At 39.8% G+C, this 19,115-nt stretch overlaps 1 long non-coding RNA gene across 1 annotated transcript in view; it reads left to right on the top strand.

Annotated features, from left to right (window-relative positions):
* Window positions 1-19,115, top strand: part of LOC138844856 (uncharacterized) — a 99,828-nt gene that overhangs the window by 63,191 nt on the left and 17,522 nt on the right. Inside the window, exon 2 of the long non-coding RNA XR_011381240.1 lies at window positions 6,118-6,196. This is a non-coding gene — a long non-coding RNA (uncharacterized lncRNA). The remainder of the gene's footprint in view (window positions 1-6,117; window positions 6,197-19,115) is intronic.

Genomic DNA, 19,115 nt, shown 5'->3' on the forward strand with positions numbered 1-19,115 from the left:
ATAGTGATAGAGAGAGAGAGAAAGGTTTTCCTTCCACTGGTTCACTCCCCAAATGGCCACTACAGCTGGTGCTGCGCCATTCCGAAGCCAGCAGCCAGGTGCTTCCTCCTGGTCTCCCACACGGGTGCAGGAGCCCAAGCACTTGGGCCATCCTCCACTGCCCTCCCAGGCCACAGCAGAGAGCTGGACTGGAAGGGGAGCAGCCTGGACTAGAACCCCGTGCCTCAAGGTGGAGGATTAACCAAATGAGCCATGGTGCCGGCCATTGCATTTTATCAAATGCTTTTGAGATAATAATATGATTTTTGTTCTTCAGTATATTAATGTAATGTATTAAATTGATTGATTTGGGAGTGTTGAACCATCCCTGCACACCAGGGATAAATCCCACTTGCTCTGGGTGGACAATCTTTCTGATGTGTTGTTGGATTCGATTGGCTGGAATTTTGTTGAGGAGCTTTGAGTCTATGTTCATCAGGGAAGTTGGTCTATTGTTCTCTTTCTTGTTGCATCTTTTTCAGGTTTAGGAATTAAGGTAATGTTGGCTTCATAGAAAGACTTTGGGAGGGTCCCCTCCCTTTCATTGTTTTGAATAACTTGAGAAGAATTGGAGTTAGTTCTTCTTTAAATGTCTGGTAGAATTCGGCAGTGAAGCCATCTTGTCCTGGGCTTTTCTTTATTGGGAGAGTCTTTATTACTGATTCAATTTCTGTCATGGTAATGATTCTGTTTAGGTTTTCTGTGTCTTCATGGGTAAATTTAGGTAGGTTGTATGTGTCCAGGAATCTATCTATTTCTTCTAAGTTTCCGGGTTTGTTGGCATACAACTCTTTGTAGTAATCTCTGATTTTTTTTATTTCTGTGATGTCTGTTGTGACATTTCCTTTTTCATCTCTAATTTTGTTGACTTGCATCTTTTCTCTCCTTTTTTTTTGGTTAGTTGTGCCAATGGTGTGTCAATTTTATTTATTTTTTCAAAAAACCATCTCCTCATTTTGCTGATCTTTTGTATTGTATTTTGCTTTCAGTTTTGTTGATTTCTTCTCTAATTTTAATTGTTTCTTTTCTCCTACTAGCTTTGGTTTTGGTTTGCTGTTGTTTTTCTAGATCTTTGAGGTGCATTGATAGTTCCTTTATTTGGTGCCTTTCCAATTTCTTGATGTAGCCACTGATCGCTATAATCTTTCCTCTTAACACTTCTACTGTATCCCATAAGTTTTGATATGTTGTATTGTCATCTTCACTTATTTGTAGAAATTTTTTTATTTCTCTTTTTATTTCTTCTATGACCCACTGTTCATTCAGGTGCATGTTGTTCAGTGGCCATGTGTTTCATATGCTCTAGAGATTCCTCAGCTGCTGATTTCCAGCTTCATTCTTTGTGGTCTTAGAAATGCATGGTAAGAATTTGATTTTTTTTAAATTTGTTGAGACTTGCTTTATGGCCTAGAATGTGGTCAATGCTAAAGTAAGTTCCATGCACTGCTGACAAGTGCAGTCTGCAACTGTAGGATGAAAAGTTCTATACATATCTGTTAGGTCCATTTGGTCTGTAGTTTCAATTAAATCTTCTGTTTCTTTGCTGATTTTCTGTCTGGCTGATCTGTATATTGCTGAAAGTGGTGTACTGAAATCCCCCAATACTATTATATTTGAGTCTATATCTCCCTTTAGTTCCCTTAACAATTTTTTTAAATAGCCAGTTGCCCTGTAATTAGATGCATATACATTTAGAATAGTTACATCTTCCTGTTGAATTGATCCCTTAATCATTACATAGTGTCCTTCTTTGTGTCTTTTAACAGTTTTTGTGTTAAAGTCTATTTTGACTGATACTAGGATGGCTACACCAGCTCCTTTTTGGTTTCTCTTGGCATGGAATATCTTTTTCCAATCTTTCGCTTTGTCTGCATGCATCTTTGTTGGTGAGATGTGTTTCTTGTAGTCAGCAAATAGATGTGATTTGCTTTTTAATCCATTCAGCCAGACTTTGTCATTTAACTGGAGAATTAAGGCCATTTACATATATGGTGACTATTGATAAGTAATGATTTTACCCTGACATTTTTCCAAAAACATTTCTGTTTTTACTTTGGATTTCCTTCGTACTTTTACTGGTAGATTTTCTTCCTTTACCTTCTTTCATAGTGATGACTGTGTTTCTGTGTGCAGTGCATCCTTAAGTATCTTTTGCAGGGCTAAATGTTTGGTGATATATTTGTTCAGTTTCTATTTGTTATGGAAGGTCTTTATTCCATGTTTTTCCATAAATGAGAGCTTTGCAGGGTATAGTATTCTGGGTTGATGGTTTTTCCTCTTAAGACTTGGACTGTATCTCACCATTCTCTCCCAGCTTGTAGAGTTTCTGATGAGAAGTCATCCATGAAATCAGTTGGAGATCCTCTGAAAGTAATCTGGTATTTCTCTCATGTGCATTTTATAACCTTCTCTTATGTTTTATTTTGGTGAGTTTGTTTACAATGTGTCATGGTAAATATCTTTTCTGGTCATATCTATTTGGAGTTCTATGTGCTTTATGTACTTTATGTTTCTTTCTTTCTCAAAATTAGGATGTCTTTTATTACTTCACTCAAAAGGCCTTCTAATCATTTCATTGTTTCCACACCTTCAGGAAGTCCTAGAACACATTTGTGGGTTATTTGATAGTATCCTGTAGATTCCCAACAGTTTTTTTTAGTTTTCTAATAATTCCTTCTTGTGTTTGGTTTGAGTGTATAATTTCCTGGGCTTTGTCTTCTAAGTCTGATTTTGTTTTTTTCTGCTGCACTGTTTCTGTTTTAAGGCTTTCCACTGCAGTTTTAAATTTGTTCTATTGAATTATTCATTTCCAAGATTTCATTTTGATTTATCTTTAAGATCTTAGTTTCTTGGGAGAAATTTTCTTCATGTTATGTATGTATTTCATTAGTTTGTGCATTTGCTTCTGATTGCTTCTATATAGTCTTATGATCAATTTTTTGAATTCTGTTTCTGGCATTTCTTCTATTTCATCATCTTCAAAATCTTGTATTGAAGTGCTTTGTTCTTTTGAGGGCATTATGTTGTCTTCCTTATTCTCGTTTCTTGAATTGGTACATTTGTAATTTGGCATATGTGGAACTACTCATTGGTTTCTTCTTTTTTTTTTTTTTTTTTTTTTTTTTACTGTGGCAGCTGTTATCTTTGTACTATACCTCTGTAGAGTAGTGGAGTGTCTGCTTTCAGTGAATACCTAGAGGTGTGTAGTGGATGTGGCCAGGAAGCTCTGTTCAGTGCTCCAGGTGGAAGGGCATGTCTGAGGTGACACATCCAGGTTTGGCATGATAAATTTCTCTCTCTCTTTTTCAATCAGAGTGGCGTTTATTCTGCTCAGCTGAACTCCTCTCCTCAAAGGAGACCAGTGCCTGAGCTATAGCCCAGCAGGAATGGTATTCATCCACTCTGCCTCCAGGACCACACAAAGGATCCATGCAGTCCTCAGTGTAAGCTCAGATTCCCCAGCAATGTCCATCATTAGGTAAGCAGGGAGCCCTGGGTGTGCGGAGCCTCCCACAGTGACTGCCCAGAGTCCCAGCCCCACCGTGAGTCCTCCCACACAGCCTCAGTGTTTCACAGTCCTGGCACAGAAGCCTTCTGCAGTCACAAGCACCTACCTCCTTGTCAGTTCTCCCCACCAGACTCAGGAGTCTCCATTCAGCTGGTTGCTGAGTGTGGACACGAGCTGGTGTGTATGTCCAAAACTGCACCCTCTCTTTATTGGCTTCTTATGAGATGCCGTTGCATGGTGATTGAGGAGAGAGAAACATGCCCCTCCTTTTTCCCTCTAGTTTGGCAGGCATACGGTCCCCCACGCGACTCCAAGCCAGAGTCCCTCTAGGCTCTTGTAGTTTATCGCCAGGGGCTTAGGCTGCTGTGGTGTGGTCTCACCTCGCTCTCCAATGCTTGTGTGGAGGTGCTCAGCTGCTGAGGTCCTGAGTTGTGGGTGTCCATGCCCTCCATGTAGGTCCACCATGTCCCTGTAATATGCGTAGGGTCTTATCTGCTGTTTTCTCCCTAATTCTTCCCTGAGACTCCACTTTCCACTTTTTTAAAATTATCTTCTCCTAGACTAGAACAGTAAGGTGCCTCCCTACTCTACCATCTTAGTCCTCTCTCTGGATTTTATCTGGGTTTTCTTTTTGAGTTTTTCATTTAACCACTTATTATTCAAGAGAATATTAACTTTCATGTATTTGTACAATTTCTTAAGTTTATTTTGTTGCTGATTTGTAATATTATCCTGCTATGGCCATAGAAGACATATGCTAGACGTTGGGTTTTTGAAGTTCTTGAAACTTGTTTTGTGACCTGATACAGGTATATTCTAGAGAATGTTCCATGTGCTGGTGAAAAGAATGTATATTCTATGGCTCTTGGGTGAACAGTTCTATAAATGTTGGTTAGATATAGTTCTATCATACAACTTTAAAAAAAAAGATTTAGTTTTTATTTACTTGAAAGGCAGAGTAATAGAGAGAGACGGGGGGCGGGGAGAGAGCGTCCATCAGCTGGTTTACTCCCCAAATGGCTACAATGGCTGGGGCTGGGCCAGGGCAAAGCCAGGAGCCAGGAGCTTCTTCTGGTCCCATATGGGTGCAGAGGCCCAAAGACTTGGGCCATCTTCTCTGCTTTCCCAGGTGCATTATCAGGGAGCTGGATCTCAAACTTGCACACATATGTGATGCTGGTGTTGCAAGCGGAAACTTAACCTGCTATACCACAATGCCAGCTCCTTTATCATATAATTTAACTTTAATGTTTCTTTGTTGTTGTTGTTGTTTGGTCTGGATGACCTGTTCATTAACAAAAGTGGGGTACTGAAGTCCTCATGTTATTATTGTATTTTTTAAAATTTTTAATTGACATGTGATAATTGTAAATATTTATAGAATTCAGTGTATATTTAATACATGTATACTATGTGTAAGATCAGATTTAAGTTACTGTATCCATTACTTCAAACATTTATCTTTTCTTTATGATGAGGACATAGTCTTCTCTTCAAGCTAATTTTTAAAAAAGATTTTATTTATTTATTTATTTGAGAGAGTTAGAGAGGGGGAGACAGAAAAAGGTCTTCCGTCCACTGGTTCACTCCTCATATAAAATGGCCACAATGGGTCTAACTATTCTGAAGTACTGTTACTTGTGGTCACCCTGCTGTGTGATAGAGCACCAGCAATGACTTCTGACACTAAATACCAGACCTGATTCACAGGTTTAAGGCATTGTGCTCCTAAGATTTCTTTCACTTCAACATCAGTTCCAAGAACCCTCACTTCTGACTAACTGGCTATAAACTGGGGATTTTGACTACTTCCACAAGCTCAGTGATTTGTCAGAATGTTTAATAGAACTCAGGTAAGTGCTACACCTAGGACTACAGTTTTATTATAACAAAGGGATGTCAACAGAACCAGCCAAAGGGAGGGTTGCAGAGTGAAATCTGGGAGGATCCGAAATACAAGGTGTTCCTTTCCCCGTGGAGTCCTTGGTGCCATCACCTCTGCCTGGCCTATTGATGAGTGATTGTAGTCGGATGTGTTGCCAACTGGGGAACTCAGCTGAGCTGCTTCGCGTCACACGGGCACCACTGATAGAATCATTGCCTGCACGACTGAGCTCCATTTGCCTCTTGTATCTGGTATTACGCGGCTCAAAGCTGGACATCTCCAGTCACTCAGTACTCTTGCTGTTCTACAGAAATGATCTAATTTATATTTTCAAGTTGCTCTTAATACATGGGCTGTTTTGTTTCTGGTTAATTATTCTTTTAAAAGAACCGATATAGAGTAGAAGTAGTTTGAAGTAATTATATAAAAGCTAAAATGAGAGCAGGACTTCGCAAGAATCTAATGCTGAATGAGGAGACAAAATACAAGCAAGTGGGCATAGAACTTAACTGTGCAGAGACTATACCATTAGGTTCTCATAATATCACCATGCCACTAAGGAAATGCTTCTGATCTTGAAGAACCCATTTTTGGAAAGGTGTCTGTCAAATGATTTTAAAAACCCTCGGTTTCAAATTGTTTCTGCTGGGAATTAATTTATGTAAAACATCTCATTTGCTGACAGGTGAGTGGTGGAGATGTGCCTGTGAGATGGAGGAAGGGCAGAGTGATCTGGAGGCCGGGGCACTGAGCAGCTCTCTCAGGTCAGGTACAGTTTTTCCATTTCTCTGTGTTTAACTTTCCTTAAGTGTAAAATAGAGATGTGACTGTCTGCTTCACAGGATTATTGTGAAGATAAACTGGGAGCAAATATCTGAAATCATCTGGGAGTTGCCTCGAAGATAAGACTGTAATAAGAGTCCTCTTAGAACTATTTGCTGTTGTTACACAAACACTAGAAAGTCCTGCATATTTCAGTGTCCTTAAGCCTTTAGCTGCTGATCATCTAGCAGCTTTTGAGATTTTTTTAAAAAGTGGGTTTACAGTTAACAGAGCTAAACACTGAAGGCTGGTGGGATGATGAGGTCTGAGAGAGATAATTGAAGTTTGCAGCCAGTGATTTTCAAGAGGGCAATTTCTTTGAGTGGCCTGGTCGCAGGGCCTTGTTTTCCGAGGAATTGCTTTAAGATGCTGGGAGGAGAAAGAAAAGAGGGCACAGGGCTGAAGGGCATTATGCCAAGGATGTCTGTTTCCAAGATGGTGACAAGATGACATCCGGAAATTTCTTGAAGGCCAGCACAAATAAAGAAGAAGGCAGTAGACGGAGCACAGGTTGAAGAATTAGAGTTGTTTCAAGTTCAGGCTCAACTATTAACTCAGAGTGTGGCCTTGGGCCTGAGCCTCAACCTCTCCAGGTTTCTGTAAAATGGAGGTGTTCATAGCTGCCTTGTCTTCCTCATGAGTTTAGGGTGAAGGTCATTTGAAATAAAGCCTGTAAGATACACTTTGAATATTCTAGAGTATGTTATTATCCAAAATAAACACACAGCAATGTTCAGAAAATGGCCTGTTTGTCCAACATGGTTTTCTTTATGGCTGGTGTCATGAGCATTTTCTTTGCTTGCCTGTGAAGAGTGAGTCTGTTGGAGAAGCATTTATTGAACTAGTTGAACTGAGCGAAGCCCGCCTTCCCGTTTTTTAACCCGAGAGCCCTTTGCAGTCTCTTGCTGGATGCTCTCCTTGGGTTCTGGTTGTTTTCATCACTTCTCAACTGCTGTGCCGTCGGTCAGCTCTGTGCTCTTCCTCTCACATAGTTTAACCCTATCTCTTGGTAATCTTCTGATGAAAGTAATTGCCAGAAGCCAGCGCTGCGGCTCACTAGGCTAATCCTCCACCTTGCGGCGCCGGCACACCGGGTTCTAGTCCCAGTCGGGGCACTGGATTCTGTCCTGGTTGCCCCTCTTCCAGGCCAGCTCTCTGCTGTGGCCAGGGAGTGCAGTGGAGGATGGCCCAAGTGCTTGGGCCCTGCACCCCATGGGAGACCAGGAGAAGCACCTGGCTCCTGTCTTCGGATCAGCGCGGTGCACAGGCTGCAGCACGCCAGCCGTGGCGGCCATTGGAGGGTGAACCAACGGCAAAGGAAGACCTTTCTCTCTGTCTCTCTCTCTCACTGTCCACTCTGCCTGTCAAAAAAAAAATTTAAAAAAAAAAAAAGAAAGTAATTGCCAGCTCTTTGTTTTCATCCAGGCAAAATGCTACCCACCAAGAGTCCATTTACACAAGTAGGAGGAATGACTGTTCAGAATCCAGTGCCAGCCATGGCTTTTCCAAACCATGTTGTGTGTTGAACACTGTGGTATCCATACAGACTTTTTTTTTTAGCTGAAGGACTGTGAAAGATCTGAGTTTTAAATAGAACCTTTTAATTTTTGGCTGGGTTTATTCTTCAGGTTTTGAATTTTTTGTTTTGGTGCAGTTTGAATGTAGGGGGCAAAGGAAAAAAAGAGGTTTTCCAAGAGTTGTAAACTTCACAACAAGAATATCAACACTTTTATTAAACATAAAAACTCCACCTAGGTTGTAGCAGTTTGTTCTCTGGTTTGGGAATTTGTTCCTCAACCAGGCATCACACTAGAACCGGGAACACAGAGATGAGCCAGACATGACAGTATTCTCAGGAGCTCGGACATGTGAATTCATGGATTTCAAAGGATTTCTACGTCAAATGTGTTTATTTGTTAATTCCATTTTCTGTGAATTGTTGAAGTAATCTCTTAGAAGAAAATACTTGTAGCTGAGTGATGAGCATTGTCAGAGAAGTGTGTGTGAAATCGGATGGGGGCATAAAGCAGTGCCCAGGAGCTCCTGCAGAGGAGCTGAGAAAGTTGGTGGGCAGCGAGTGGATGCAGCGGCAGCGCCTCCCCCACGGCTCTGCAGGCTGCAGTCTTTCACATGTGCGTGCAGTTGCTACCTGTACAGGTGCAGGGCCCAGAAAGGCGGTGTGATCAGTGTGACTTTTTGTTTGGCTATTGTGCTTTGGTACTTGGTTGCTTATTTAACAGCTTGATTAGGGTGAAACTGACGCACGGTGAGTGACACACATGTAGATACATTTGGACATATGTTTGCCCCTGTGGAAGGATCACCACCATGAAAGCTGTGAACCTAGCCGCTGCCCCAAACATTTTCTCCTGTCCCTGTGTGATTTTTTCCTTCTTCCTCTTCTCATCTTCCCCAGCAACTCCAAATACTCTTTCTGTTACTTCAAATCCAGTTGCATTTTCTAGAATTTCATTTAATGGAATCATACAGTATTTGCTCATTTTGCATCTTTTTTGTGCATACTAATTTTGATACTCATCTATTTCATTATCTGCATAAATGCTTAATTTTTTTTGGTTGAGTGGAGTTGTATACTTTGTTTATTTACCTGCATTGACATTAGAATTGTTTCCAGGTCTTATCTATCAAAGCTAAAGCTGCTATGAATATTCCTGTATGAGCTTTTGTGAGGGTGTAACCTTTCATTCCTCTTGGGTAAATACCTAAAAGTGGATTGATAGGATCATATGGTATGTGTAGGCTTAATTTTTTAAAAAGTTTCATGTTTCTCAGAGTGATTGTACCAGTTCACTCAGTTCAGTCCCTCTGCATCCTTGGCAACACTTGCTATGGTTAGAATTTTAAATCTTTTTGCCGTTCCGTTGGGTGTTTAGTGGCATTTAACCATGGTTCTGCCTTGCTTCTCTCTAATGGCTCGTCATGACCAGCGTCTGTTCATATGCTAACTTCCATCCAGCTATCCTCTGCCTGCTGAAATCTCTTGCCTTTTAAAAAATTAGGTTACCTTTCCTACTGAGTTTTAAGAGTTCTTTGTATATTCTGGATACAAGCACTTTATCATATGCTTTATAAATAATTGTTCATAGTTTGTGACTTATTTACAGTGGCTTTCAAAGAGCAGAAGTTTATAATTGTGAGGAAATCAAATTGGTCAGTTCATTCTTTCAGGGGTGATGCTTTCTGTGTATATCAGCTTTGCCTCAGCCAAGGTCACAGAGGTCTTCTCCTAGCACTTCTATAGATTCACTCTTTACATTTAGGTTTGTGATGTATTTTGAATGAATTTCTGTAAATGGTATGAGAGATGGATCAAAGCTAAGAAGCAATTTTAAAATTTTTAATTATTTACTTTAGAGGTAGAGGGACAGTAAGAGATGGAGATAGAACCATTTGATGGTTCACTCCCCAAATGCCTGCCAGACTGGGCTGGACAAAGCCAGGAGACAAGAACTCCGTCCAGGTGTCCCACATGAGTGGCAGCAATTCATCACTTGCACCATCTCCACTGCCTCCCCTGATCTTTGTTAGTAGGATGCTGAGGTTGGGAGCTGGGGGCAGATGCTGAACCCAGGCACTCTGACGTCAGACGTGGATACTTTAGCCATGAGGGTATATACCTGCCTCACAGTTTTGTTTTTGCCTCAAACAATTGTTCTAGTACCACTATTGGAAAAGACAACCCTTTTTCCAGTTAACTGCCTTTTCATCTTTGCCAGAATTCGTTGCCCATGTACATGGGAATCTATTTCTGGATTTTATAATCTGCCCCATTACTTTGTGTTTCTTTCTGTCAATACCACACTATACCACAGATTAAATAGCTTCCTAATAGGTCTTTAAAATAGATCATGTCAATGTTTCAACTTTTTTCTTCCTTATTAAAAAAGTTATTTTAGCTATTTTAGGTCCTTTGCTTAATCAAAGTCTGGAAATAGTTCATCCTCACCGGCACACAAGTATGCTGGGAGTTTGGTTCCAATTGTCATGAGCTACAAATTCATTTGAGGGAGAAATGAAATCTTAATAATAGTGAATGTTGACGTGGGATATCTGTTCACTTAGGGCTTTTAAATTTTCTCTTCGCAGTGTTGTTGAGTTTTAAGTGTAGAGGTCTTTCCAATGTTTTGGCAGATTGGTTTATCCTTCTGCATTTCATATTTATTGATGCTAAATGTGTAGACTTTAGTTTTAGAGTAGTTTTACATTGATAGCAAGATTAAGCTGAATATACGTAGTTCCCATATGCTCTGTACTATTCCCTATATATGCATAGCCTGCTCCACTGTCATATACCAGAGTGGAATATTTGATATAGTTGATAAACCTGTCTTAACACATCTTTGTCAACCAGTATCTGTAGTTCACATTAGAGTTCACCCATGGCGTTGTACATCCTGTGGGTTTTGAAAAACGTAAAATTGCAGGAACCCACCACTGTAGTATCATACAGGGTATTTTGCTTGTCCTGATCCCTTATACACTTTGCCTTTTGTGTTTTTCTGCTCTGTGCCCCCTGGGAACAACTGATCCTTTTACTCTCTTCATATTTTTACCTCTTCCAGAATGTCCTGTGGTTATAATTTATAGAATTAGATAGTAATCTATTTTATGTTTTTTTTTATACGTAGTTTTATGCATTTAAGGTTCTTCTAGATCTCTCCTGGCTTAATATCAAAGTTAGCACTAAATAGTATTCCTTTATGTTGATGTACACAGTTTATTTTTATTTTATGTGAGGTAAACACACTTATGTATTTCACATATACAGACTTAGGAACATAGTGATTCTTCCTACCCCCTCCCTCCCACTCATGCTCACCCCCTTCTTCCTCCTTCCTCTCTTATTCCCTCTCTTAGTTTTTTTAAAGATTTATTTATTTTCATTTGCAAGTCAGAGTTACACAGAGAGAGAAGGAGAGGCAGAGGCAGAGAGAGAGAGAGAAAGAGAGAGAGAGAGGTCTTCCATCTGCTGGTTCACTCCCCAACTGGCTGCAATGGCCAGAGCCATGCCTATCTGAAGCCAGGAGCCAGGAGCCAGGAGCTCCTTCCTGGTCTCCCACATGGGTGCAGGGGCACAGGGACTTGGGCCATCTTCTCCTGCTTTCCCAGGCCATAGCAGACAGCTGGATCGGAAGAGGAGCAGCCGGGACTAGAACCAGCGCCCATATGGGATGCTGGCACTGCTATGCCACAGCACCAGCCCCTCCCTCCTTAATTTTTACAGTGATCTACTTCAGTTTACTTTATACACGTAAGATTAACCCTATACTAAGTAAAGGGTTCAATAAATAGGAAGAAGAAAAAGTACTGTTCCTCAACAGTAGAGACAGGGCTGTAAACAATCATTGGATCTCAAAATGTCATTTTCACTCCTGTACATTACATTTGGATGAGTTACTACAGATCAGGGAAAACATATGGTATTTGTCTTTTTGGGACTGACATTTCACTAGACATAATGGTTTCCAGTTGCTTCCATTTTGTTGCAAAAGACAGGATTTCATTTACTTTTACAACTGAGCAGTATTCCACTCTCTCTCTCTCTCTCTCTCTCTATATATATATATATATATATTCATCAGTTGATGAACATCTGTGTTGATTCCATATCTTAGCTATTGTGAATTAAGCTGATATAAATGTGGGGTACAGATAAGTCTTTCATATACCGATTTCATTTCCTTTGGGCAAATTCCCAGGAGTGGGATGGCTGGGTCATGTGGCAGGTCTATATTCAGACTTTTTTTTTGACATGCAGAGTGGACAGTGAGAGAGAGAGACAGAGAGAAAGGTCTTCCTTTGCCATTGGTTCACCCTCCAATGGTCGCCACGGCCGGTGCGCTGTGGCCGGCCCATCATGCTGATCCCAAGGCAGGAGCCAGGTGCTTCTCCTGGTCTCCCATGGGGTGCAGGGCCCAAGCACTTGGGCCATCCTCCACTGCACTCCCTGGCCACAGCAGAGAGCTGGCCTGGAAGAGGAGTAACTGGGACAGAATCCGGTGCCCCAACCGGGACTAGAACCCGGAGTGCCGGCACCGCAGGTGGAGGATTAGCCTATTGAGCCATGGCGCTGGCCTATATTCAGACTTTTGAGGTGTCTCCATACTGTCTTCCACAATGGCTGCACCAGTTTACAATGCCACCAACAGTGAATTAGGGTACCTTTTTCCCTACATCCTTGTTATCATTTATTTTTTGTTGATTTCTGTATGAGAGCCATTCTAATTGGGGTGAGATGAAACCTCATTACTGTTTTAATTTGTATTTCTCTGATGGCAGTGATCCTGAACATTTTTTTATGTGTCTGCTGACCATTTGAATTTCCTCTTTAGAAAATGCCTGTTTAAGCCTTTTGCCCATTTTATGATTGGATTGTTTATTTTGTTGAATTTATTGAGCTCTTTATAAACTCTGGATATTAACCTTTATTGATTGCACAATTTGCAAATATTTCCTCCTATTCTGTTGGTTGCCTATTCACTTTGCTGAGAGTTTCCTTTGCAGTGCAGAAGCTTCTCAGCTTGATGTAATCCCATTTGTCCATTTTTGCTTTTGTTGCCTGTCTCCTCCAAGAAATATTTGCCTATGCCAATGTCTTACAGAATTTCCCCAATGTTCTCCTTTAGTAATTTCATTGTATCAGGTTATGGATTTAGATTGTTGATCCATTTTGAGTTGATTTTTTGGTATAACGTGTAAACGTAGGGGTCTTGTTTCATACTTCTGCATGTGTTCCCAGCACCATTTGTTGAAGAGACTGTCCTTTCTCTAGGAATTGATTTTAGCTCCTTTGTCAAAGATTAGTTGGTTGTAGATGTGTGGATTGGTTTCTGGAGTTTCTATTCTGTTTGGTCTACGTGTCTATTTTTGTGCCAATACCAAGTTGTTTTGATTATAACTGCCCTATAGTATGCCTTGAAGTCTGGTGTTGTGATGATTCCAGCTTTGCTTTTGTTGTGTAAGGTTGTTTTATATATTTGGGATGTCTTGTTCTTCCACATGAATTTTATTATTGTTTTTATTTGGATCTGAGAAGAATGTCATTGGTATTTTGATTGGGATCGCATTGAATCTGTAAATTGCTTTTGGTAGTATGGACAAAATGTTGGTATTAATTCTTCCAATCCATGAACATGGATGATATTTTACATAATTTATTTATCTACTCACCCACCGAAGGGCATTTTGGTCATTTCATAGTTTTGGCAATTATGAGTAAAGTTTCTATAAGCATCCATGAGCGGAATTTTTTTGTTGACTTGAGTTTTTGGAGTAAATACCGAGGAAAATGATTGTTGGATTGTAGAGTAAGAGTATGTCTCCCCAGGTGGCTGTAGCATTTTGTACTCCCACCAGTAAAGAAGAAGTAATGTTGCTCCACATGCTTGCCTGCATTTGATGTTGTCAGCATCTTGGGTTTCTGCCATTGTAACAGATGTGTGGTAGTATCTCATTGTTGTTTTAACTTGTTAATTCTCTAATTACTTATAATGGTGAATATTTATCATATTCTTATGGCTCTCTGGATATCTTTTTGGTGGGGTGTCTGCTCAGATCTTTTGCACATTTTAATTGAGTTGTTCATTTTCTTCTTAAATTTTAAGAGTTTTTTGTTTGATGTCCTTTAACAGATTTCAATTTTGCAAATATTTTCTCCTTGTTTGTTGCTTATTTTCTCATTCTCTTGACGATAACATTTGTTAATAGAGTACAGTTTATTGATTCTTCCTTTCATGGATCATGACTTTTTTTTAAATCTAAAATGGTCATTGCTACATGTGAGGTCATCTAAAGTTTCTTCAATTATCTTCTAGGAGTTTTATAGTTTTGCATTTTACATTTAAGTCTATGATTCATTTTGAATTAATTTTTGTCATAGATACAATGTTGGTATTTGGATTCATTTTGGGCATAGGAATATTCAGTTGTCCCTACACCACTTATTGGAAAGACTGCCTTTTCTGTATCGGATTGTCTTTGCTCTTTTGTCAAAGATCAGTTAACTCTACTTATATGAGTCTGCCTGGGCTCTCTATTCTGTTCCATTGATATATTTGTTCTTTCACCAATACAACACTATTTTGGTTATTGTAGCTTTCTAATAAATCTTAAAATTAGGTAGTGTCCCTTTTCTAACTATTCATCTTTATTATTGTGTTGGCAGTGCAGAGTCTTCAGTGTTTCTGTATAAGCTTTAGACTCAGTGTGTTGATATTCACAAAATAACTTCCTGGGATTTTGATTGAAATTACATTGAATTTGTAGGTAAAATTGAGAAGAACAAACGTCTTTTTTTAAAAAAAGATTTTATTTATTTGAAAGTCAGAGTTACAGAGAAGCAGAGGCAGAGAGAGATCTTCCATCTACTAGTTCATTCCCCAAATGGCCACAATGGCAGGAGCTGGGCCAATCCAGAGCCAGGAGCCAGGAGCTTCTTCTGGGTCTCTAGTGTGGGTGCAGGGGCCCAAGAACTTGGGCCATCTTCTACTGCTTTCCCAGGCCATAGCAGGGAGCTAAATCAGAAGTGGAGCACCTGGGACTTGAACCCCAGGCCCATATGGGATGCTGGCTTTAACTGCTATGCCACAGAGCCAGCCCCAAGAACAGACATCTTGACAAACTGACTCTATGAACATGAAATGTCATTGTATTTATTTAAGTATTTCATGATTTCTTTAGAGTTTTTAGTTTCCTACTCTAGATTGTTATACGTACTTTGTTAAATTTGTACCTAAACACTTCATTTGGGAGACTGCTAATGAAAATGGTATTCTATTTTTAATTTCAAATTCTACTTGTTCATTGCTAATATATAGGAAAATAAGCTATTATTGAATGTATATTAACCTTGAGATCTCGAGTCTTACATTCTTTCTATAATCACTAATTCCAAGAATTTCTGAGTTGATTCATTCAGATTTCCTGTGTAGATAATTATGTCATCTGTTTAACAAGGGCAGTTTTAATTCTTATTCCTAATCTGTGTACCATAGATTTTCTTTTCTCATTTTGTCGTTTTAGCCAAGTTTTCCAGTACAGTATTGAAAAGAAGAGTGACAGAAGTCATCCTCGCGTTTTCCTATTCTAATAGGAGAGCTTCTAGTTTCTCACCATTAAATGTGATGTTAGCTGTAGGATTTTTGTGGCTGTGCTTTATCAGGTTGAGAAAGTACCCTCTCTTTCTAATTTTCTGAGACTTTTTAAAAATTGTAAATCGAAGTTAAATTTTTCAAATTCTTTTCCTGCATCTACTTTTTGCTTGTATGATTTTTCTTGCTTAGACTGTTGATGTGACGGATTATGTTGCTTGACTTTTGGATGTTGACCCAGCATCACATGCCTGAAATAAATTATACTGGGTCATGGTGAATGGTGCTTTTTTCTCAATTATAGATTTCAGTTTCTTAGTGTGTGTTGCTATAGAAATGTACTTGGTTCTTATAGGTTGATCTTGTATATTGATTCTGTGAAGTTGCTAAACTAATTAGTTCTAGGAACTAGATGTTAAAGACTGTTGGATTTTCTGTGTGGATAATCATGTTGGTTCTGGCTTGAGGGAGACCTCTGAAAACCTTCAGCATTCTCTTCCTGTGTCCTCTGTCCTCTATGGTCCGCCACCCTTCTAGCCACCTGATGTCCAATGTTCCCAACGTGTTGTAAATCAGGGAACTTCATGGGCTCCGTCTGGGTCTCTGTGTCCTATAAATGACTGGAGAGGCTCTTCGGGTAGTAAGGTCACAGGGCTCACCTCAAATGTTCTCTGGGATTCGACATCACTGTCCTTGATTGTCTGATGTTCAGTGTATTAGAAATCCTTGTTTCATACGTTGTTCTGTTACTTTTAGAGGAAGCACTGTATCTTACACTTGTGTGCCATAATTTATTTAAACATTTTCCTGATGGGAGATGTGTAGGTTGTTTCATTTTTTTTCTTTGGATGAGATTTATAATAAACAACCTTCCCTGTATTATCTGAATTGTACTGAGTTTTGCCAAAACATTAAATATTTACTGAGTTACTTTAAATTGTATTTTTAAAAACAGCAAAAGTGAGTGCCAGTTATCTGACCAGAATTATATTAGACAATGATCAAATCTTCTTGAGAATTCCGACTAAATGATGACATATTCAAAAGAATTACAGCACGAAATGAAAGAGTAGGAATTCATAGCCACACTCAGCTTATCTGGAATCCTAGGCAACTTAGATATTCTGGATAAATGATGTTTTTTGACATCAGAAATGTAAACATTAAGCTAAAATAAGATGCCATCTTGACCTAATTAAAATGAAATCCTGAAAACCATGTTAAATCTTTCTAACTTTAGTATGAAGAATAAAGTTGAATAATTTCACACCTGGATGACTTACAGCATCCTCCTGTATATGAACATTTTGTTCCGCTGTAGATGTGGGGCGCTGAGCTGAACCCTGGCAACAACCCTCAGGGTTTAGGAGAAGGGGTGTGGCAGCTGACTTTCTGGCAGAAGGACTCCTCGTCCTGGTGCTCTCATGGTGTGTATTTTGTCTGTAGATCTGCACCTGCTATTGGAGTCTGTCAGTCGCAATGATTTACACTGGTGTCCTTTATTCCTCCCAGATTGTTAGTCCTTGGACAGGGACACTGTTCTTCATGCTTTTAAACCCCGTAGAGTCTGGGTAAATATTGGAAATGATTAACTAACTCAGGTACCTAAAGGACTCAGGAAGTTAATTTTGGATACATTGGAATGTAATTAATACATAATTGAAAAGACAATATTGAAAATGCTAACAGTCCAATATTAAAGAAAGCAAACGGACTATATCTTAACCTGAAATTTATTTCTATACATGCAGAGTTTACTAATGTGTGCATGGACCAGCAAGCACACATAAGGAGAGTGAGGGATGAATAAAATGCAGAAAGAAATCTCTTTGGTCATTCTAAGTATGAAAAGTTTTACTTTTTGAAAAGGAAGAGGACAAAAGCAAACTGACTTTTTTTTGAAAGATTTATTTATTTATTTGAAAGAATTACTGAGAGAATGAGAGAGAGAGAGGGAGACAGAGAGAGAGAGAGAGAGGTGGGGAGACAGAGAGAGAGAGAGAGAGAGAGAGAGAGATCAAGATCTTCCATCTGCTGGTTCACTCCCCAGATGTCTGCAACAGCCAGGGTGGGCCAAGGGGAAGCCAGGAGTAGGAGCCAGGAGCTTCTTCTGGATCTTCCACGTGGTAGCAGGGGCCCAAGCACTGGGGACATTTTCTGCTGCTCTTCCCAGACCTTTAGCAGGGAGCTGGATGGGAAGTGCAGCCACTGGGACTTGAACCTGTGCCCATCACAAGCTGCCCCTTTATCCACGATGCCACAATGTGGCCCAAAATTACTTTCCAGAAGGAAAAGGAGAAGAAGTTCAGGCTCAGCTGAGCGTTTTGTGTCCTCTTTCCACTCTGACGTGTTGCCATTGAGAGAGAGAGGTAGCCCCTTACCATCAGTTATTGATCAAATGCGGAGTACTCACTACTCGGTTATATGGAAATTCAGGACTTGCTACTTGGGTATCTGTTATCTGGCCAAGGCCTGCTTCCTCTAAAATAGAATTTTCCTTCGGGGTCAAGAAGATAAATCACAAAACGAATGAGTTGGAAAATAAATTGTGAGGCTCTTCTCAAAGGCTTGTCTTTTGCTGTGAATAATTCTTGCTTGAGCCATTTGAAAATGGAATGTGGATGAAGGTTGGCAAGCCTTCATCTGAGAGAGACAAAAATTTTTGGAAGATTTAGATGTACCTTAAAATAATTAACTTCTGCATTTAAAATTTTATTAATAATTTATGATTGTGAACTGCCCTGGCCAACTTTGCAAGCGAAAAATGAACCATTTTTCATTTGTGTGTCTTGCATCTTCTCCATATTGCAGTAATTATATTACAAAATCAAGAGGTATACAGCCCAAGTGTGGTTCTGTTCCACAGGGATTGTTTCTGTACTCTGTACCCTAGAGGGTATGGTGAAGTAAATTGCTGGAAGGAGGTACTGCAGGAAAAATGTTGATCTTTGTTTCCAACTTTGTTGCAGGGTTGGAGAAAAAAATTCAAAAAATGAGGGAGAATATTGAATTTTGTTTTTCTAATTTGCTGACTTCTAAGTGCAAGATTCTATTTTTATTAATCTTTATTAATGTAAAGAGAACGGATTTCAAGTAGTTCATGATATAATTCTAAGAATATAATGATACTTCCCTTTCTAGCTTCCTTTCTTTTTTAATGCTTATAATAGCGTTTTTAATTTACTTTATAATCACAGGCTTAATGCTCCACTAAAGAGTTTAACAAGTAAAAGTAGAAAGACCGCTGGTCAGCAGGAATATAGACAAGGGATATAAACAGTAATCAGATCTCAAGATGTCGCTTTTCCTCGTATGCATTAAGTACCTTTTGTACTCTATTAGCTCCCACAGATCAGATCAAAGATTCTGTCTTAGAGTACATTCCTTTCTGACATCTTTCTGATGCATTTGGCATGTCGTTAATTTCATAAATTGCTTCAAATGTAACATCTTTCTATTTTAGTAAGTCATTGAAGCAATCTGATGGCAACTGAATCTAGACCTGAACAAGAGAGAATACATACAGGCTAGGTTCAGCGTAAGGACCCAGGGGAGGCACCGTGGCAGAGTTGGGCCTCTGCTGGGGACACCCACATCCCACGTCAGAGAGTCAGTTAGAGTCCTGGCTGCTGCGCCTCTGACGCAGCCTCCTGGTGATACACCCTGGGAGGCTGCTGCTGTGGCTCAAGTGCTGGCCTCGGCCTCCAGCACCCACGAGGGAGACCTGAATAGAAGGGGGGGCTCCCGGCTT

This window comes from Oryctolagus cuniculus, chromosome 13 (assembly GCF_964237555.1).
Source record: "Oryctolagus cuniculus chromosome 13, mOryCun1.1, whole genome shotgun sequence".
In the NCBI taxonomy this organism is placed as follows: domain Eukaryota; kingdom Metazoa; phylum Chordata; class Mammalia; order Lagomorpha; family Leporidae; genus Oryctolagus; species Oryctolagus cuniculus.